Source organism: Hyalella azteca, unplaced genomic scaffold (assembly GCF_000764305.2).
Source record: "Hyalella azteca isolate HAZT.00-mixed unplaced genomic scaffold, Hazt_2.0.2 contig13406, whole genome shotgun sequence".
In the NCBI taxonomy this organism is placed as follows: domain Eukaryota; kingdom Metazoa; phylum Arthropoda; class Malacostraca; order Amphipoda; family Hyalellidae; genus Hyalella; species Hyalella azteca.
Genome location: NW_025943329.1, coordinates 202,992 through 227,031, shown reverse-complemented (window position 1 = coordinate 227,031; position 24,040 = coordinate 202,992). Strand labels below are relative to the sequence as shown.

The window sequence follows — 24,040 nt, the reverse complement described above, 5'->3', positions numbered from 1 at the left end:
CCACGTACTGAGCACTTCCAGCGGAAATAGCGAGTGTGGGTGGCCAGTCGCCTCGCTCGCACAAAGCTCAGGCTCCCTGCTATGTACCGCTGACATAGCATGCTCGAGTTGTACTTGTACTCACCGTTGAGTCATTCCGTTGTTTCATGGAAGCTTCATTTTTTATGATAAAAACAACAAAACCTCCGTGTCAGTCGGTAGGAATACTATATGGGGCCGCTTATACCGGTTTGAGTAAATGAACTGTAAATACTATGATATTACCGGTCAAGAGATGAATTTAGGACTAACAAGATAATTTAGATAATTAGGTAGTTAGCATTAGGTAGCAGTAAGGATAAATTGAAATACAAGTCATGGCGGTGAGTTAGTAAACACCGGCAGGTATAATAAACAAGAGTGTAGACAACGCTACAGCCTGCCAAAAACTGCTCATCATCATAAGAAACAACACGGAACACAAGCAGTGGCGTACATACACGCGCTATCGATACACGATTGTTATTAGTAATTGTTTCAATTATGCTTTATGTAGACTCAGGCAGCATGGGTCATGATAGTGCCAACATGGACCATGTCGGTCAACACTTCACGACCAGACCGCCGTGACGAAGACCCAAATGACGTGTGGTGTTTAGCAAGTAAAGCAAATCTCGACGCGGGGCCCGAAGGTCTAGGCGCAGCAGCGGCTATGAGGACAGTTGTGAACTGCGTAGGTGGCAGCTCGTACTCGAGTGAGTAAGTTAGTGCAAGCTGCGCCAGCACAGCGCATAGCAGGCAAATAACTGCATACTCTCAAGAACTAATGCGGTAAATCCAGCTTCAATCTCACTAGTGCGGACGTAGTACCTATCTCAAACTGCAGCAAACATAGTCCCGATACAGCGCAGAGCAAGACGAGCCACGCGGAGCAACGAGGCAGGGGCTAGACGTGGCCACAATCAAGGCCTTCAGTTAGGCAGCGATTCATGTTCAACAGAACGAACTGTCGCTCGAGCACCCCGCACATATCTTGTCATGACGCAACAAGTTTGAAGCTTTGCTGGTGTAGGAGAGAACTTCCCAAGCGAAGGTGAATTTCCCCACTGAGAGGGGAAAACACTAAAAAATTGGTCGCTAAGGAAATATTTTTACGAAGGTAACGAGTTTTTTGCGGTTCGTTAACAAGAAAACAAGGTATATGAGCCACAGGCCGAGGTAGCGCGTGCGTGTATCTTTGTGATATGCTAATAGTGGTGATTAGCTAATATTCAATAATAATGACAGACATAATTACCGTTATTTCCACGTAAAAAACTGATCTTGACTTTCTAAGTATCCACAATTCAAAAATGAATATGTGCCATTATATTAAAGCTGAAATATAAGGATCCATACTTGGTGTCTTATCTCAATGTGGGCCATTATTCGAGGCCAGATAATGCAAAAGCCAACATCATTGTACAATTCCCTAAATAGACAAAGACAAGTGCAAATTGATATCGAATGCACCATCTACAACTACGAACGCAACGACCACATAAGAACACACTGGAAATTCCTACATTATGAAACATGTCAGCAATATCCAATTTACTCAAATAAACTCCTTGACTTAGACATCTCAGCTCGACGCACAACAGAAGAATGAAAAATGACAATATTCCTAGCTTTATCACAACGGAAACTCTGGTGAATGTCAGGCACACACATTTAATGTTGGAAACACGAGCTTTGGCAAGCCAACTCCAAGTGTAATTTGTATCTACTGTAGAACAAGTTTGTAAACTGGATATAATTCGATACAGGTAACAAATTAATCAGTCACAAAAGAGTGCCCAAAAGAACTCACGCTCAATGGACAGGGAGACCACTAAGGAAGCTAGAAGATTAAGTGTCGACACGAAGAGAAGGGGTAGCTTTAGGGAGCAAAGAGCTACTAGAGGAAAGGGGACAAGTGGGGGGAAGGAAGTGGGAGTAGCCACAGCCTTCCCTACGAGGGGGATAGGGATAAACTTCTACAAGAGGCAGTGAGAGAGTGATGGTGTAGACCCCGACAGGAAACGTTTTAGGTTTTGGTTGCACCATGGTATGAATCACAACCACTGTATTCATTTTGATGCTTAAACTATTCACGATAAAAGAGGTGTTAGGTTGGTATCCTGTATGCGGCACTTGTTTTAACTCTTTCAGAACAGTAAGCAAATTAGCACTCGGTATGCAACAGTGGCTGGTGGGACAGTGGCTGCGGGTTTGTCTCCGCTGCTCAACATATAATGAATATAGAACGAAATGGAGGCATGACTGCAGCAGCCAAAAGGTCAGTAATTGCGTCGACTTCAGGAGGTTCAGCATGGAAACAGATTACACTATTTTATGAGTCATACTCATGAAATTTTTCTAAGAGTAACACTCATAACACCATTTTATGAGTAACACGCACAACATTTTCTAATGACTAACATATGTACTTATATATTTGAGCAACGCGCACTAGCAAGCGGAGACTAGATAAAACCTGCTCCTACCAGTCGTTACAATCTAAATGACGATCATTGCAGAACTAACTAATATCGAAAATGGGATTGGTTATCACTGAAGCCTCGATAGTAAATAATTTGCTAAAGATAGAGCTCCTTCAGCTACACTCTAGTCAAGCCGAAGCCGAAGATGTTCATCACAGCAAGCGGTACGAATATTACACACATATTGTCAGCATACTTGCACGCTCAGCAAAATACACATGCCCGTCAATGACAACATTGCGCATCGGTAGATGGAATGAATGAACTGGAATATGAGGCATTCAACAATATAATCTGAGCACCGTGTTCATCATTTCACAAGTCTATGACCTGACATGCAGTTTTCTTTTTAGAAGAAACGAAACGATAGAGAACATTAGAGAAAACGAAACGATATAATATAGCAGATCCAACCTTCACACGTACATTATGTAATTTATTGCAAGAGTTTGTAATTGTGCGGCAGATTAAAAAGTAGATAGCGTATTTTATTGCAGAAAAACCATATCCGCATTTTTCTAAAATGAATTAACAATGTGCAAGAGTGCATTCAAAGAAGCAGTTTAGGGCCAGATGAGAAAAGAAGAGCTACGATGTAGGAATCGAAAACGACCTTCTAGTCGTTTGCAGCAATAAATTGTTGCAGATGATGATGCTCTAAACGAGTTTAGTTTATCTTTATCTAGGAATTGATCGTACTGCACAGTGCAGGCAAGCCACCATCACAACAATGACCAGATCCTTGACATTCCTTGATAACGAACAAGGGTCAACAGGCGTCTCACTGTGAGGGCAAGAGGTCGGCGTATCTTCCTTTTTACATAACATAACATAACATAGTGATGTCGGCTCTGAAGTGTAGGCCTGATGTGGCCTGTCGCCGATTCTTTTCCATTTCGTGCCTTGTTCATAGATCTAAACTCGTGTCATTTGACCGGATCTTTTCATGACTGTGCAACAACATATACCGGACGATGGGAACCACGCTCAGCAAACGAGGCGAGGTACGTCACCGCGCAGCAGGCACAGTGCGCTACCGCACACCTCGTACATGCAGTTGGCTCCCAGCGGACATGCATAAATTCTTATTTAATTATGGAGGAAGATGAAAGAAATCCCTTGTGTTGATTCGTAATCTTGAGTGGTTCAGCTGATAGACTAACGATATTGCGCTCGGAATGTAGGTGCTCAGGTGTGAGTGGAGATCCGAGCGCGGGAAATTATTCATTTGAGTGCTGCTTGGGCCCAAAGGGTCAACGGAGCTGGGCAACCCACCAGCCCTGTAGACCCGTCCCTCCTTCAAGGTGGAGCGCGATCTCAAAAACATCGACCTGCAGATGGCAACACTGTGCACAGGTAAGCTTGAGTTGCCAAAGGTCGCTGATATCCTCAACCTCGAGCCGCTAACTTACAAATTCTTCATGCTTGGTAATTTCGGAATACAATACTGACGGCGATCTGTTCGAAGATGTATGATATAGCTGTTTTATTCGTGTGACATCAGTCTCAACTGTCCAGCAAGTGCAAGTACGCATTTGATAGTTAATGAACAGTGAAGCAGGTGAAATTTTGCTAATTAACAGTAAATTATCGAATATTAATCGATGTGAACTGGAAGTCGACTGCGCACATTAGATGAAATGAACTAAACTACTAATGGCGAATAATTAAAATTTGTGCAATGATGAACCAAAATACGACAGTAACCTTGATTATACCGACAATATTCCAGAATTAGAGAGGCCATTACAGATTGGCTATGGTATCGCTTCCCACACCTGCGTCCATATGATCGAATGCCCGCCCCAGTGACAGGAGTACGTAAGCGCGACGTGAAGGCATGGGAGCTCGTAGTAGATGTACCTATACCTGCCTCATGTCAGAAAGACGGGTTGACTTGACGGAGGCGATTATTAGGATTTGAAACAACAACTGCTGGGGAAAGAAGCGAGGATCGCTTGTTATAGTCATTATATAAGAGTATCCTAAACGTTGAACTTGCATACAATTTGCGTTAGTCTTTATGCGCCACAAAAATTTAATTTGATAATTAAAAGGAAAATACATTAGTCAGGAGAATTCCACAGTCGGTTTGCAAGCAAGCATACTTCAGCGCGGTTTCAATGTTGCAACTAGATACCGCACCTTCTGCCTCTTCATTTAAAGAACAAGATCGTTGCCAACGTCAGTAACAGAACAAATTTCGAACGACGCCCGAGTCACAAACATAACGCCTATAGGAAGACCTCTTTAGTTGGAATTAAGTACAATCCTTAAGAACATGCAGATTAATCATTAAATATAAATCTACAAAGGCTGAAAATGACCTACGCATTTTGATGGTGTAATAAACATTCGACATAACCAGATAAAGCTGGAAGCTATGTCAAGGAATACATAGAGCAGGCAAGGGCTTCAATGACTACGGTGGAAAGTTGCAGAGCTATGCAGGAGGGCGGAGTCGTGGCGCAGAGATGTTCAGGTCACATTTTCTGGGCTTGCTTGCAGGGTAGCCCGATAAGTGCTCAGACCGAACAATAGCAACAATAACAATCAGCTTATCATGCAGGCACAAGATCTCGAGGCCAAAAAGGCGATAAGTGATCGCAGTTAAATATTCCTGGAACTGAAAACGGGGTTTTACGTCAGCACGAGTTGGTTCACACGCGTGAACGAACACATTTCACATGAGTGAACCAAGACATTTTACACGCGTGAACCAACACATTTTACACGAGTGAACCAACACATTTTACACGAGTGAACCAAAACATTTTACACGAGTGAACCAACACATTTCACACGAGTGAACCAACACATTTTACACTAGTGAACCAACACATTTCACACGAGTGAACCAACACAGATCACACAAGTGAACCAACACAGTCATAAGAATGAACCAACAGGTACCGCGGTTCCCTGGCTTAGAGACGACTGCGTTCACATCGAGCGCAAGTTGCCTCGTTCACGCAACGCTTTAATCTTAACGTACATTACCACCAACGAATGCAAATGTATTTGGCCTGCAAATCTGCATCAGTATTTTTTCAGCGATTGTAAGTTCTTCAATCCATCCAGTGAAGCGAAATGCGAATAGGATGTTACAAAATACTAAGGCTAATTCGAGCGCTGTCTGAACACGCGTGGTCTTCAGTAAATTCCAGGTATGTTTTTTCTCAATGTATTTTTTCTATAGGGATGGTTTTGTTAATACGAAACGTCTCCTTCCACGGCCACTCGCCCCAGCTCGGCTGTAGGCGATCACACACAATGACGCATAAGCTACTGTACTATACATCTCCTTTTAAATTCAAGGCACACACATTAAGTAATACTTGTTTATTTGCTTGTTATGCTCTTGCATTATGTAGTGGGTAACAGGCGTTTATGCTCTGTGTAGGCTTACACGTAGAGTGAACTGAATTGGTTTATAAGTCAATAAACATGATGAGTTCCATTTGATAGGATTTTCAGCAAATAGTAATTGGAAAAAATCTTTCACATAGGCTTAATATTAAGATAAAAAATAATGTCGGCATGAAATTACATAAGCAAGCATTAGTTGCCTCGTTCACGCAACGCTTTAATCTTCACGTACATTACCACCAACGAATGCAAATGTATTTGGCCTGCAAATCTGCATCAGTATTTTTTCAGCGATTGTAAGTTCTTCAATCCATCCAGTGAAGCGAAATGCGAATAGGATGTTACAAAATACTAAGGCTAATTCGAGCGCTGTCTGAACACGCGTGGTCTTCAGTAAATTCCAGGTATGTTTTTTCTCAATGTATTTTTTCTATAGGGATGGTTTTGTTAATACGAAACGTCTCCTTCCACGGCCACTCGCCCCAGCTCGGCTGTAGGCGATCACACACAATGACGCATAAGCTACTGTACTATACATCTCCTTTTAAATTCAAGGCACACACATTAAGTAATACTTGTTTATTTGCTTGTTATGCTCTTGCATTATGTAGTGGGTAACAGGCGTTTATGCTCTGTGTAGGCTTACACGTAGAGTGAACTGAATTGGTTTATAAGTCAATAAACATGATGAGTTCCATTTGATAGGATTTTCAGCAAATAGTAATTGGAAAAAATCTTTCACATAGGCTTAATATTAAGATAAAAAATAATGTCGGCATGAAATTACATAAGCAAGCATTGAACGTTCATTTGCTTGAAACTCAGCAGCTTATAATGGCCGTGAGTAGCTATATAGCGCACTACCACTCCTGGTAATGCTGGCTCATCGTGTACTGGCAACGGCGCTATAGAATTAAAACCCAGTACACAATAATTCATATACATGGTGTGGTAATTCATATAACTGGAACACATTGTATTCATCGTTTCATACATAGTACGGAACACTCGGGGTAAAAAGGTGCAGGACTTTGTATGCAAGAACTAAACAGTTACCTATCATTAATGATTTAAAAATTGAAAAAGATATCAACCGCAAATCGAATAACATAGCCGAGTCTCATTGCACACATAAAAGGATGCGTGTTGATTTAAAGGAGCTAAGTTAGCTAAGTAGCCATTGATAAAGAGAAGAGCCTCTGCTGTAAGAAGAAACTAAGAGCACATGCACAATGGCACGGTGAGAACTTAGGCACAATACACAACACGGAGCACAATGTACCGCCACACGCACTCTCCTCTCCGGCCCGATGTCTATTGTGTACATTGACAATGTTGTGCAGTGAACTGGTGTGCGGTGCAGCACCTGCACTCATCAAAAGGCAAACTTCTTTCTAATAGGATCAACAAGTGAACACAATCTTTTCCCACACTTAGTTGCAGGAAAATGTATTGAATTTTATTTGTACACATCAAAAGGCAAACTGCTATCCAATAGGATCAACAAGTGAACACAAACTTTTCCAACACTTGATTGCAGGAAAATGCATTGAATTTTAAATGTACACATCAAAAGGCAAACTGCTATCCAATAGGATCAACAAGTGAACATAATCTTTTCCAACACTTGATTGCAGGAAAATGCATTGAATTTTAAATGTACACATCAAAAGGCAAACTGCTATCCAATAGGTGCAACAAGTGAACACAAATCTTTTCCCACACTTAGTTTCAGGAAAATGCATTGAATTCTAATTTTTAATGTTGTTAAATGTCTACAGATGCATTTGTTAAGTTACTAAATGTTTACAGATGCATTTGTTAAGTTGGTAAATGTTTACAGATGCAAGCATTTGAAACTGACATCAGTTGTAGTGGAAAAGCAACGAAATAGAGCATATCTCCAAGAGTGAGGTACAAAAGACTGAGCAGAGGAGATATTATTTATTTTCTAATTTATGCCAATGCACAATTAAAGCAATTTCTTCACACCCTCACCCACACGCATGTTTAAGTTAGCAAAAATTATATTAGGTGGCTGAAATGATTGGCCATCTAAAAAAGCTTGTGTGAAGTGTCCTTGCTCAATAGAAACATGACGGCTGTAATTAGGTACCTAGCACTCACACGTGCCCTCTTTATCAGCCTCTTATCTATGACACATTGAAATAGAATGAATTAACAACTGAAGTAAAATGAAGTGAAGAGAAATTTATATTACGATTGGTGATCACAAAATATGAGGATAGCAAACCACATATTTTTTAATTCCGCATTAGTTTGAGGCCGAAAATTTTAGGTGAACTTTCTCCTTATGTTGCATTTTGGCGCACGTCTTTAATATCTGCACGAAGCAGTTACCAATAAGCTCTTGACGCACGCCACCAATAAGCTCTTGACGCACGCCACCAATAAGCTTGCACCACCTTGACGCATGTCATACGTTGCACGCAAGACACGAATGTCGGACTCGAGAAGCTGCCATTATGTACACAATTAATACAGTGCGTACACATTATGTACAATGAAGGAGGTAGCGTTTGCGACCAACAGTTGCATACGTCACAATTGTACGCAGTGAGCGCTTAAAAACTCGCTACACGAGCCCAGTGAAATGAACATGACTGTGGTAAACAACTGCGAATCTTACACAAAAAAGTTGACACTATAACTTGGTTTCAAGGTAATCAAGGAAAACACCAGCACCATCAACATCGTAAAACCAACACAACAACAACATAATCACTAGAATAAAAATCATCATTAACAGCTACAGCAGAATATCAAGATCAACGTGCTGGTGAGACAGCGCTGCCTGCACCGACCCCTGCAGCATGGGCTGGTGAGACAGCATTGTGTGCTGTCAGCACACTTTCATTCATAGGAAGTAATGAGTGAAAAAACGGTTCTTGAATTAGAATTATAATTAGATATCTAGTAATTGGAAACAATATAAAATTGAGTAGAAGACAGAAAGCAGATAAGGGCTTTTGCAATAAAATCGACCTGTTACACACAGAATTTTAACGTAATATGAAACCAATGCTCCGATTGACTCGTAACGTTAATTTGAGGCCCTGCACGGCGTTTTCCCGAGCATAAAACGCATTCGTAAGTGTGTACGTTGGAGGCAGCACATAGACGAGTGAGTTATACGAGGATAGATGCTGAGTGATGAAGTGGTGCGTACGAATTCACCACGAGCTGATGAGTGATGAAGTGTTGCATACAAACTCACCACGAGCTGATGAGTGATGAAATGGTGCGTACAAACTCACCACGAGCTGATGAGTGATGAAGTGGTGCGTACAAACTCACCACGAGCTGATGAGTGATGAAGTGGTGCGTACAAACTCACCACGAGCCGATGAGTGATGAAGTGGTGCGTACAAACTCACCAGTTACGCCTCGTATTCTGAGCGCAACTGAGCCGTGAGGCGTAGAGTTGCTAAGTGATGAAGTGGTGCGTACAAACTCACCAGTTACGCCTCGTATTCTGAGCGCAACTGAGCCGTGCGGCGTAGAGTTGCTGAGTGATGAAGTGGTGCGTACAAACTCACCAGTTACGCCTCGTATTCTGAGCGCAACTGAGCCGTGCGGCGTAGAGTTGCTGAGTGATGAAGTGGTGCGTACAAACTCACCAGTTACGCCTCGTATTCTGAGCGCAACTGAGCCGTGCGGCGTAGAGTTGCTGAATGATGAAGTGGTGCGTACAAACTCACCAGTTACGCCTCGTATTCTGAGCGCAACTGAGCCGTGCGGCGTAGAGTTGCTTACACGCGTAACACGATACGCGCTGCTAGCAGCTTGCTGGGAGTGGAACACGGCTCCCGCTGTTAGGGCTTGTCTAATGCTGCTACTGGTTATGAGGTAGTACTTCGTGCTACTGGTTATGAGGTAGTACTTCGTGCTACTGGTAACAGAGTAATACTTTTTGCTACTGGTCAGGGGTTAGGTTTCTACACTACAAGTCTGCTGGCAGCACTAGCCCATAAACTCTTGCTGACCATGCTACTAGCCATAACTCTTATTGGTTGTACTTGGTGCTACTGCTCAGGGGTTTGTTCTTTATGCTACAAGTCTGATGGCAGTACTAGCCATAACTCTTGCTGACCATACTACTAGCCATAACTAGCAATAACTCTTATTGGTTGTACTTGTTGCTACTGGTCAGGGGGTAGTTCTTTATGTTACAAGTTTGATGGCAGTACTAGCCATAACCCTTGTTGACGTGCTGGTTGTACTTGGTGCTACAGGTCAGGTAGTAATGCCTATTTCTACTACTGTGCTACCAACTTCTCAATTCATTACCAGGATTCAAAGTGAAAAAATACGCGTTTCAGGTTCGAGGAAAACACCAGCGTTCCATCACATCAAATTAATATCAAACATGGCTCATTTCCTCACGATTTGCTCATTAATAAGAATTGAGTTGCTAGTGCAACCTTGACCAACAGCGTGATCGAGTAGCCTGCGCACTTTGATACACCTCATAGATGGTGTGAGGTTTCATAATGAGCATAGCAGGCGGGAGAATTAATCATAGGGACAAGAGTTTCACTAATCTCGACGATGATGTTAACGTAAACGAGGTAGGTAATTTCACGGCCACAACGAGACAATTAGTCACAAGGGCACAACAATGCAGGGACTGCTATACGCTAATATCAAGGCCATCACATCATAACGATGTCGTTTTGACCGCATGATCTATCAATGCGTTTGTGTCGAGCAACTTTCATACGCAGCGAATCTCCTTGTTACCCAATTTAGCGCGCCAAAATAAGCATGACATCACTTCTTAAATTTTGTCAACGTCGATATAAATATCTTTTTTTTTCATTGCTACAAAATCCTCGAAAAATGTATGATTAAGATAAGGAGGCAATTTAGCGCAAGCTTTGGAACCTCTGCATTCTAATTATACAAGGACACGTACGTGGTGGTGCGCATGCGATTGCGGATACGTGGTGGTGCGTATACAAGGATAGGTGGTAGTGCGTACACTAAGGCGCATTAACACATTTGCAGCACATAGACTAATTTCTCACGCACTAAAAATCAACCAAGAGAATAGGAGAATGAGAACTGCTCATCATCATAGCATCCTAAATGCACGCTTCACAACACGTGTGAACAGCGTCTTTGTAAGCATAGTGCCAGATTTAGGATTAGACCGTAAGATCAACTAGTTTTTATGATAAGACCTTGAGAACATCGGTGCAAATTATTCATGGGTTTTCATCTCCACATAAATTATACCAAACAAAATGAAAGGACAAATTGGTCTAGATCAACAAAACGTTTTGATTTCAGTAAAGAATTCCTTCTTGTTCTCAGTATCGAGTCCCTTCTTGTTCTCAGTATCGAGTCCCCGCTTGTTCTCAGTATCGAGTCCCCGCTTGTTCTCAGTATCGAGTCCCCGCTTGTTCTCAGTGTCGAGTCCCTTCTCGTTCTCAGTATAGACTTCATCAGTATTCAGCGCAGATATGCAAATTTTAATCGTAACAGATCGACTATATAAAAAGATCAATTGTATTTTCCCAATTATAAATAATACAATTAAATTGTCATAAAAAGCAAAGGACAGTTTAATCGAAAGCAGCTAAATCTAAAGTCACTCATTTCTATATATGAACGATCATTATGACTTCTAAACAAGTGCACGTAGTGTGATAAGCTGAAGTGTATGTGTACGAACACGACCCGTTGACATTAACTTGTTCATATTTCATAATTGTTATTCGGGTACAAAAAATGATCAGCACACAACGAGTGATGCCCGGGCACGCGCCATTGGGCATGCCAGGGAATGTGGCGTTACTCATTGATTTCATCAATACAAGCTAACCAAACATCGACTAGGAGGAATGTCGCTCCATTGCCTCGTGTATGTACCGCAATCGCGTGTTTTGAAAACATAAAACTTCAAGTTTCCTTCAGTTTTTGCAGTGACACATGCCATCATTTACTTAAGAAATATGGATGAGGTTTATTTTTGCACCGATTCCTCATATTGGTTTCGTGGGTGAGATTCGAGCTAGAAGGGTTTCGCTCCACACCTGCACGTACAAATGCCACCAAACGTCACAAAAGATTGCTAATGTTGCAGTGATATGGTGACATTTCAGGTGACGAGTGAGCGTAACGGCTTTCAAATGAAGTTCGATAACCCAGCTCCATGGCGACAGTTGGGATCACTACTTAAATGAGGTTTTTGCGAACATGATGTCCCAAAACACTGACAGCACGCTGAAACATATGGGAGCTAAATAATGGTCAATTCGACGAGGACATTCTTGAAATAAAAAATGTCGATACCTGCAAATATTTTATATCGCGCTGAAAAATCGATATTTGTTTAGTTTTTAAACACACGAGAAATTTTTAACTTTTAACACGAGAATTTTTTTTTTATTTACTAACTAAGCATGTCTGTTTTTATCTAAATGACCCGGCATTTACTAAAATGATTGCGTACACTAACATGTCATAAAAATCGTTATGAAAATCATCGCGATCCAGACCCTTGTTGTCAAAAAAAAAAAAAAAAACCGGCGCGTGTTTCACTCTCGGGATACATGAATCATACGGAGGGGGGAAGTACACACAGAAAACAAGTGACCGAGAGGGTGAATCTGAATTGTTGTTACGGTTTCGATGTCGGCTTCATGGTATATTCAGGGTTAGACAGGCGCTCCAGCAACAGCATCAATGACGTGTGCAGCATGACTGCAGCAGCATGCATTCTACGTCAAATTCACATGTTTTACCTGATGTTAACAATCGGTGAACTAGATGATTAAGTTGATTAAATGAGATTTTCCGATATTGTTTGTAAAATTGCCGGCCTAGAGTGATATATTCGGAAAGAGATCAGGATGTAACGAAAGAAGTAATAAATGTATTCAGGAAGCAACTACTGCTAATTACAACGAAAATATCGAAGATTAATTAAATGGTAAATTTCGGAGAGTCTTTCATGACAAGAGCAAGCGTCCAGAACGGCCATCCAACAGACTAACCAACGAATAATTTCGTGATACGAGCCAGGTGAGCTGCGACACCAGGAGACTGAAGAATGCCCGTGTTATTCTTACGAGTAGCCAATAGCATGTATCAATTAACAGCCGGGCTACAGATCAATCGAAATCTCGCGAGCTGGAGACCGCATTCACAACGAGACCTCAGCACGGAGTCTCAGTGCGGTAGAGATTTCCTTTGATATAAAATACAACAGATCAAGAATGACAAGGCGTTAGTCAGCCTAGACTATACCAATGAAGAGGACTTTGTCGAGATAGCGAGAAGTTATTCATGAATTGATGGAAGTTTTATGTTGATGACATAAGTCAAAGTGACGACATGAACGCGGTGCGAGACCAGGCGGCTGAGAAGCCGTGCAGGTCAGCGGTGAAAGCTGGGAGATGTCCAGTCTTAGCGCGCTAGTTTAGCGCCTCTAGTAAACGACAATATTATACTAACGCCCGCTAGTTTAGCGCCTCTAGTAAACGACAATATTATACTAACGCCTGACATGTACGTGTTTGGATGAACATGCGAGGACATGTATTGACATGTACGTGTTCCAAGAGCTGCATGGATCACAAGGCCACGTCCCACAGCTCCATCTATCCCAGGAGACGCTCGTAAATGCCAAGGCTGCAGTGGAGGCAAATCTCAGCAGCTCCATTGACAAAAGAAGTGACCAAGTCATCGTAACAGCAGCGCTAAGAGGGGCCATACTTTCAAAACTCGCTAAGTGAACGTAAGTACTTACGCTCTAATTTCTTGTCTACGATTGGTGGATTTTGCTCGAAAGGCCGTCAATGATTGGCTGATGAACTTCCGATCTCTTAACGTTTTTTTAAGGTATAGGACCAGGACTCTTGAAAAGCTGCGCTAATAACATTAATAAAGCACTAGAAATATCAGCGGTGAGACAGAGGATATATTATTGGTGAGAGATTACCTCAGAGTAGCAATACAAATAACGAAGGATGACCTACACATATAAATTGTTTAATGATTGATGGTCATGGACACTAATCACTAAGTGCTTGCAATTAATCAATTGAAGGTAGTACCTCTTGAGGCACAGATGTTGAGGTCTCGTCAGCACAGGTGTGCTGTGTCAAGCCAACAGTCGTACATAAAGCCTCACAACTGCAAATAAGCATCATGTGTCGCTTCCATAATTTTAAATTAAAGTTTTAAACAAATTAGTTATAGTCGAATTTATTTGTGAGGATTTTTAATGATAAAAATAAATGTCCATACAGGATTACGAGCAATTACAGTAGCGGGCGGCGGAAGGAAGCGATGCGGTCTTTGATACTGCGTCGATGTGCCAACAACGCTGCGCAAAAAGTACGGTGATAATGGTGCATCGTGAGAAGGAATGATGAGGGGCATGAGGAGGTTAAGTATGAGGAATGATTACTCAGAGAAATAAAGGGATATAGGTAGAGGCATCAAGCATGTTTCACTGCCGCCCACGAACGCGTCACTGGGCTGTTGTCACACATTGTCAGGAGAAAATGACCAAATCAGATCACAGAAAGGGACCGAAAAAGACCCAAATTCCATATTTAATCGTAAATTTGTAGCTTATGTCGATAGAATTAAATTATCTGTGTTTCAGAAAAAGTAACATAATTTACCAATTGAAAATATAACAAGTTTAAGGTCTTAATAGATTTTTGCTGGCCATGCGCAATTGAAAAAATGGTTTACTCGCCGAATTTAGCGGGAAAAAAGCCTTTCTTTCAAATCTGCGCTCCACTCGCGGCGCACTATACCACAGTCGTGCTCTCGTCAGTCATGCATGGCTCATTCACGGCTGTGCAGCTCGTCTTCTTCTCGTCAGTGTTGTCACTAGCGGTTATTTTGTGAGCGACACGTTGACGTTGTCACTCTTGTTTGTCTTGGTTCTGAGAGGTGTCCCTAGTGAATATTCCGACCACATGAGTGTTTTAGTTCATTGTTCTAGCTGTTGATTGATGTTCAACTATAAGCTTGACTCCTATAGTCAACTCGCAGTCTCTTGTTCATCATCTTAATTAATGAGGAGTTCTAAAGTGTGCATTTTGGTACAAGTGGACGATGACATTTCCTCACAAGCATGAACTTAACAGCTTTTGTCTAGTATATATATAAAGTGGCTAAATAATAAATACTTACACTAAGATGACCACAACCAAACGCAGTTGCAGTCAACACAGGCATGTTTAGGCTATGCAATTTTTGCCGTTAGAGTGCAAGTTTCATTCGCAGTTGCTGTTGATGCAGCGATTGCGATCATTTTATTGATGAATTGATGTTCGTATATCTGGTTATAGAGCTTGTAATAGCCTGTGGATGAGCCGTGACTAATCATACGTTCAATTCTCTATGATTGATACGCGTGCCTCCTCAAGCCATGCACGGCACTCGCCTCTTATTCCTTCAAGTTTGCGTTCGAGCGATGGCTCATATGATGAAGCTCCTTACTTGCAGGTACATAAACTGCTCCAGCCGCAGTCTAATTAACTGCACTTACGCAAGCTGCAGGCGCTGCAACTCGTCTTATAATTGCTACTGTCATACTTAGTTATTGCTCCTCAGACTAAAGCATAAGCGCCTATAAATCGTGACGTTCGCATTTGCAGGTACAGAGGTACAGACGTTCCAAGTACGCAGCTGCAGACGTTACCAAAGCTCGCAAGTCTATAGTTGTATCTTAGTTTGCAGTCATCGCTACTTCAGAAGATGATGGAAAGACAACAATATGATGAGAAAGATGAGAGAAAGACAACAATAGCAGCAGCGGCAATATCAGCACCAGCAGTACAGCCCGGCACCTGCAACAGCAGCAACAGAGCAGCAGCAATGACAGAAGCAACAGCAGCATTAGCAGAAGCAGCAGCAGCACCAACAGCAGCAGTATAGAGCCAGTGAGCAGCGTCAGGCACTCCGTTATAAGGTCTCCTTGGCTGCCTAATGCGGACGATCTTCAGTGACAAGGGCTGCTTGTTCTTATATATCAGTTACGACATCCATACACACCAGAATACTGCACAATCAAAGCACACACAGCACCCGCACACTGCTTCATTCATTTGCAATCCGCATGTAGAAGGCATTGAACAAAATGGACTTCATTAAGTACAGGAGTGCTGGCTTAATGAGGCGAAAATGTGCAGTACTCGTAAATTTTCTGATACTGAATGATTTTTGACGCTACAGTGAGATCTAATGTCAGACAGCTTGTTAACCAAATTGACGGAATAACTATAATCTCGCCTGTCCTTTATGTTACGGTAATGTTTCTATCATGTTCGCATGGTAGTCCTGAGGGAACTAAGGACCTAAACTATATAGGGAACTATAGGACCAGAACTATAGGACCAGAACTATAGGACCTGAACTATAGGACCTGAACTATAGGACCTGAACTATAGGACCTCAACTATAGGACCTGAACTAAGAGCTGAAATAGCTAGGGACAAGAGGGAGTCGGGAGAGAAGCAAATTCACCGCCGCGGACGACACTGCAGTCTGGCATAACTCCCCCTGACAAAGGAGTAGCGACGGCGGCGGCTCACCTATAACAGCAGGCTTCGCGCAACATAAAAACCAATGCTGGAAAAACAGCGAGCTTGTGAAGAGCGAGGGCGGGAGAGGGGCCACAGCAGGTGAGGGGCGAGGGCAGGTGAGGTGAGAGGGGCACTTTCAAATAACTTCTTCGAGACCGGCGACTTGCATGGCCTGGTTGTCGCACATCAAACTCTGCATGCTCTTGCGTACATAGTGGCATACACGATGTAGACGATGGTCGTGCATGCAGAATAATCGTGATAATCTCAGAACCTTGATACCCAGTGCATAATGGCAAAGTTGAGTGTTTTTGCTGGAATCCAGTAAAGTTTTAATACCTTATGACCTTTCCAACTGTGCAATGTTTCCAATATAACAAGGCTTCTTCACAAGCCTTAATAGTGACAAGCTCATCTGAAATTTGTGAGCATACAATGAATTGAAAGCAGGCGTGGCAGATTGTAGCTTCGTTGATAGCGGCAGTAAATATAAGAGCTGGAGTCTTTATAACTTGTTTGTAATCCGCGTATTGCTTCATTCAAAACACGCCAGGCTGCATGGCATTACATCAACACATCTTTCCATGCAACACGCTATCATGCCAAGCTCTTGCATTGAAAATAATATCTTGCAGCATGCAATAATAATACGAGCCAGGAACATGCAATCACGGCATCTCTTACTCTGTTATCTCGCTCATAAAAACACATTTTTTGTACTTACTGCAATTTTTGCGAGATTTGGCTAGCTATTTACAAATTTCCTGCATTAAGAACATTACATTTTTGAACTTCTAATCAGTGCATATTTCAAATGCAAATTCACTATTCGAAGTTGCGGGTTCCATTTTCAATTCAATTTTCAGATTAAAAGTAAAATTGCAGGAAGTATCGCCTGAGATCAGAAGAACCTGAATAAAGAATGAGAAAATTGATGATGAGTGTAAAGTAAAGAAGTTATAAAAAATAAGATCAAGTGTAAGTGAAAGAGTAATTAGAAGCACTAGGAACTGATGTACATAAAGACACTGCCGAAGAAACTTCAAAAAGAAGCGCAAGGTCGCGGACGCGTGTGCTGCTGCTGCGACCAAGACTAGCCCGTCTGATGCCTCCTGAAGAAGCGTTCAAATTACCATGCTCATGTCCATGTGTTGTATATCTTGTCATAAGCAGACATGAACATTTGACTGTTTAATAATATTTACAAAATCTCAATGATCGCAAATAAATTTTAGTACTTGTTTGAGCATAGTTAGTGAACTAATGTCACGGAAAATATAACTCAGTACTCCCTGCAGTGAGTGATAAAGAAAGCATTTTCTCAGAATCGACAAAAACGTGAAGTCACGGACAGACGGACGGACATGACGAGCACAATAGGAAATTTTTCCCATAAAAGAGAAAATGCGCTAAAAATATAAAATCCACGCAAGAGTAAATGAGAAGAGGAACTGCGAAGGATGAGTGGAAGGCCTGAGGCCAGGGCAGGCTCAGGGCAGGCTAAGGGCAGGAAGCAGAACTCAGCTCCTGTGATGGCAATTGTGAGCAGGAAGCGGACGCGGGACTGTCCCGCCAGCGTCTCTATGATAGCAACACGCAGCGCTCCCACCAGATCACAATTACAAGTGTGGGAAACTCCGAGAAAAATAATTGCGTAACTCAGAGCCTCAGAGGTGTAAGGGAAACTTTGGAGATTATGTAACACATAACTATGATATGAAGTTGCGCGTTCAAGGCGTATGAAGAAAAACTTTAAAGCACTCAAAGAGAAATTCTGCGATTGCCAACAATCATCAGCTGTTCACAAATAATAAAATCAAGACCGATATCAACGCAGATGGTCTAAAACTTTTCTTAGAAATAATTAGAATGAGTTTAACACGAGTGTTACAATAAAGTTAAGAAGGTGCACATTGATAATCACGGGCCTAACACGCCTTCCTGCTACGAGGCTTTCCGTTTACCACGAATCTTAAGAAGTTCACGATGCTTCAAGATATTCCTACAATTGAACTGATACAACGGCTCATAGTTTCTAGGAACCACGCCATACAAACTAGAACTGCAGGAACAGAATCATAAAAACCCTAGTATAAGTGAAACGTCTCAGTTCTCAACTCGAAGATTATAATTACTCAGCCTTAAAATTATTATCTGATGGGTTAAACAGAAATAATTAAATAATGGGTGCTTGAACAATTGTAAGTTATCCTCTAACGAAAGTCAACAGTAATCAATTATTAATTACCCTCTGCGATAACAAAAGTCAACAGTAATCAATTATTAATTACCCTCTGCGAGATATAAGAAGTTATTGGCACAATGAAGGTATCGCAGGTCGCAGGGCATCGAGCATCAGTGAAGCGCGCAACAGGTTGTTGTTGACACGCGAGGGAGCGGAAAGAGGGCACGAGGGTGAGGGAGATCAGAGGGAAGTGTCGGTCGTAAATCGTAATGGTGTAGCGAGGGTTTGTTCATTTGAGGGTACAGGTGCTGCTGGGCTCGTGGGAACCAGGGAGAGCAGAGCGCCAGGAAAAGGATGAAGTTCATTACCTCACGCACTACCGCAACAAATTACGCTACTACCTATTTATTATATATACCCTGGCGAGTAGGGAGGGTGCGCTAAACGTTGGGAATTTGCCCTTTAGCGATCATTGCGTGCTGAAATACTTGCGGGAATAGTGTGCACTGTATGGTTGACTGAGAGGGCAGGGAACTAGATGCGTGTAAATGGGCACTAAGTTGATTAAATTGAAAACTGTAGACGCTATCTTAGGTAGGCTGGTCAGTTTCATGAGTTGGAACATTATCAGTTCTAGTCAATGTGTTTGAATTGGTTTCATATATCGAAAATTACGTGAAATAACAATTAATGGAATTCTATTTGGCATAGAAACGTTCCGGATTCACAATCTTAAAAAAAATGTGTGGTAACAAATGAGTTTCTCCCAGAAGGTTCAATATTTCTATCATGCTCTACTTTTCGGCCACAATAAGTAAATAGGCTTTTAATAAAAAATTCTCATCATCAACAAATATAAATAGGTAAGTAGACACACTAAATGTATTTTACTCGGGCACTCCAGTTACACCTAATATATTGATAAATGTGCTCCCAGGAGGAGATTAACCCTCAGTCAGCCAGCAGCATGCCAGAGATCGCCGTCTCCCTTATCTGCGACGTTGTCTACAGCATTACAAGACCTCCGTCACTACCGTAGCGACAAGCCCATAAACCACTGGGGTAATTAGCGACGTCTTCCCTCGTGAGGTCCGTGACAAGCCGCAAGTTAAACGGTCGCTAGCGCACACTTAACAGCAGGTCGTTTACACGTGCGCCATTGCGAGGGGGCGAAAACGGTAACCTTCCTAAGGAGTAGGACTCACTACAAGCCACATGAAGTAAACGAGTTCAAAGAATACCAAGCCGCTCCACATAAAGTACACGAGTTTAACTGTAATCATTTGTTTTCATTTAATTTGTCAGAATATAATTCTGAGCTTATGTAATTCGCGTTCTTTTATAACATCATAAGTTCCGCTTAGGAAAATACATGAATGAAGAGTACTGTCGCACACGCAAGATTTTCATAAACAACACATCATGTTAAAAATTTATTCAAACGACAGAATTGAACCTTGTGTTCAACAAGATGGGTATTTATAAACAGCTCTTTTTACTTCAATCGCCTGAAAAGAAGAGATTCGTCCAATTTTCTGCGTGAAAATGTCACCAGTAACTATCATAAACATCATTCTGATGGCGTGGGAAACTGTAATAATAATGCCAAAAATATACATACAAATCTTGGAGATAAATGACATATAATTCCACTAAATATAATTTTCAGCTAATTGGTGTACTGATCCATTACGATAGATTAATTTCCTTTGTTATAGCAACATTTTCGTCACTGAAGTGATAAAGAATCAGAACAAACGGCGGATGTTTGCAGGCAGTGCGGAAGTAATGCGATTCAAACGAGACGTTGACAAGCTGCAGCTATCAAGACAGATCTCTGAATGAGATCCTCTGGGATATCAATTATTAACAATGAATGAAATTCTCCAGGATATTATTATTTACCAAGACAATTGCGCCGAGGAGCACGCGCCGAACGCGGGACACATGTGGGCCACGCCGGGCGGAGTCTGTACAAGTATAATGTTCACACTTGATACAGCTTACAGAGCGACAGGAAAATGCTGGCGACAAATTGTTTTAAAATGCAAAGGTCTAAACTAATAGGTAATCAATAATCGTGGATTAGAAGAAGAGCATAAAGTTAGTAAACGATTTTCAAAGGAGAAATTGCACGTCTGCGATAGACTTACAGAGTATAGTTTGAACGGTGAAATGATAGTGGTATTATGAGTGTGTGGTTATAAAGCACTTATCTAACTATTGCATTAAGAATCGTGGTTAGAAGACAAGAAACATTGATATCTTTTAAAGGGAATATAAATTAAGCAACAAACGACTGGGCGTTCATGTAGCGCAGGGTACCCCAAATTACTCTCCCTTACTGTAACAAGGCTAAATTAAATCACTAATATTCGTCCCACCTTGATCCCCCCCGGAAAATTGCTTAATTACTACCAGTCTGGGAGCTACTGTGGTACGGAACAGTCGAGTTTCCGCAGTATCACTCATATGTGTGCGGACGTGCATCCGTTGAAACGAGATTTGGCGGAACCAGGCAAGGCGAAAGTTTTGGCGGATGCTAATACGATCACGGCTGACAAGCTGAGAGCAGCCAATGAGAATTGTCAACGCGATGCTGCGACAACGACAACGAACTGCGAACGACCGTTTTATGTGAATTTTGAATTAGTAAACGTGAGTATAAATATAAAATCTGTACCTATAGGGAATATTTCAGAAAATAAACGGTAGCGGTATCAAATTTGGGACATGATTGGTAGATGAAACGCTGTCGCGAAAAGAATAAGATACTATAACAGTACGTATGACGATCCTATAGGACAATAAATTAACAAGAGTGAAAACATTGAATCTGAAATATCAAGGAGTGAAAATGGCAAACGATTTCGAACACAATTAGGACAATGATTCGAACACTAAGATTACTATGTCAATGAAACGCACAATAGCAAGAACGTCAATGCTGACATTGTCAAGACAAGGAATATCGAATATCCGACACAAAACATAGGACGCATTAAGCCTCAACAAAGGATAAACAATGAAGTATCAAGTGATGCAGCAGCGCATGTGTTATCATAGAGACAATGCATGCTACGTAACACGTGATCGCAACAATTTATAAGGCTTCATTAGTATGACAGATCACTGCCACCACCACAGTCCGTCATCGCTGTCTACCCAGAGATGCTGAAGCGGTCGTTACTTCTACGAAGATTTGCTTACTAACCCTGGTGAATCTGTACGTTCAAAAATCTTAAGGAAAAAATTAATATACAAGACGGCTGTAAACTCAAATTTAGCCATTTAAATAAATTTTCTACTACCTTAAAAATGATCAAGCTGAAGATTTGTGCAAAGAATCAATTCGCTTAGACTTAGAGCATCCGACTTGTCGGCGATATGAGCGATGCGGAAGCTATAGCGTCAACAGAGCCCAGACTCGACAACAAAAGATCGATAACAAAAAGCCACATGAAAGACAAAAGCTAACGGCTCCTCGTGTAAGCACATTCAATTGTTCCATTCACAATATATTAAATGATCGGATGACTTCCATACGATACATTAGAAGTAAAATGTCAGCAAGAGGGAAGCTTGAATATATCGTGTACCTTCAATATAAATTCATTGACTTAGTACTTCACGATCACATATCCTTGAAAGGCTGGAATAAAAACATTTCTAAGCTAGATACGACCGCATGGGCATGACTGGTTCGAAGACAATCAACATCAGTAAGTCAAAGCCATATAGTGCAATACGGAATACATAAAATTCGTAAATTTAAACTGGTTACCTTTGATACTGATACTGTGATCGAGATTTAGATTCTAAAACGTCGACAAATTGTCCGAATATAAAAGAATATGGTTAATCATATCTTGTAAATATGCCGATTGAGTTGGTACATAAATCGTTCAGGTTAAGAACGATCAAAATTATTAGCCGTACAATCAAAACTCGCTAAATTACACGTAGCGGCTGATCTCTCGTCTGTGATAGGTAAGTGTAGCTTGAAAAGAAGTCAGTGATTGACTGAGGAAGTTAAGAATACGCAAATATTTTTGATAGTACAGCCTCCGTACAAGCATGACCATTAATTTGGTTACAATTTGTGTGCCGAGCATCGCACAGAAAGCGACGACGAAATGTTAGGACCAGCGTAGACGGCAAGACGCTCACGGGCGCGATGAGAACACATACTTCCTATACGGTGACAACAAATGCTTCCTACGCGGTGACAACAGATGATTCCTACGCGGTGACAACAGATGCTTCCTACGCGGAACTGAAGCGCCTACGTAACAGTGTACGATACCAGAGCAATCATTAGTCGCTACACACGCGTCCTAGAAGATCTAATTATACTGGTAAACATATTGAGGGGAAGAATAGAGCGGATCTTAACAGGTGCCGTTCATTGACAAGGTCGAAGGATGTATCACGGCGGCAGCGTTGATCGTTCCGCAAATATTGTAGAATTAATTGCACGTCATCAATGATAGTGTAACTCGATGATTAAATATATATGTATGCTATAACGTTCGTCGTCACTGGAAGTTTCAGTTTGAAAAATGCATCTTCTTAATCATTACCTCTATATCACGAATACAGCGTCTCATATCAAAAAGATGAAGCAAGTAAATTCGTAAATTCATGGACGAGAAAATAAGTCTAGGTGGGATGAACTTTAAATTTCAGGTGCCGTTCATTGACAAGGTCGAAGGATGTATCCCGGCGGCAGCGTTGATCATTCCACAAACATTAAAGAATTAATTGCACATTATCAATGATAGTGTAACTCGATGATTAAATATATATGTATGCTATAACGTTCGTCGTCACTGGAAGTTTCAGTTTGAAAATGCATCTTCTTAATCATGACCTCTATATCATGAATACAGCGTCTCATATCAAAAAGATGAAGTAAGTAAATTCGTAAATTCATGGACGAGAAAATAAATCTAGGCGGGATGAACTTTAAATTATCAGCCCTGAGTGCAGCCACTGTGCTCCTGAGCCTCTGATGTTATGGAGAATCGCGGTACATATTCATTATATATGTTCAAGTTTGATGAAGATTAGAGAATAAATTTCATTGATACGGTAAATCTTTTGTTTATCTTTTTATCAATAACTCAAACAATACTCTCTCCGTCGGTCTTGGTAGATCAAAAATCAGTTTACCAAAAGACATTTCAATGTACGGTTCAAACTATCAACATTTATTATAAAGTTATAAGCCGTATATTGGGCAACGAAATTTGGATGAACATATGAATAAAATTACGTAAGTAAAACTATGCTCGAAAATTAAAGCCAAAAAACTAAATCAAACTTGAACAAATTCTGCCATCCTATACTAATATCCCCATAGCGCACCGTACACTCGGATATAGTTGATAGGTCGAGAGGAG

The 24,040-nt window shown here is 41.3% G+C and overlaps 1 protein-coding gene across 1 annotated transcript in view; it reads right to left on the bottom strand.

The window, feature by feature from the left end:
- Positions 1-24,040, bottom strand: part of LOC108670084 (fidgetin) — a 60,737-nt gene that overhangs the window by 30,333 nt on the left and 6,364 nt on the right. The gene's annotated exons all lie outside the window — the stretch shown is intronic.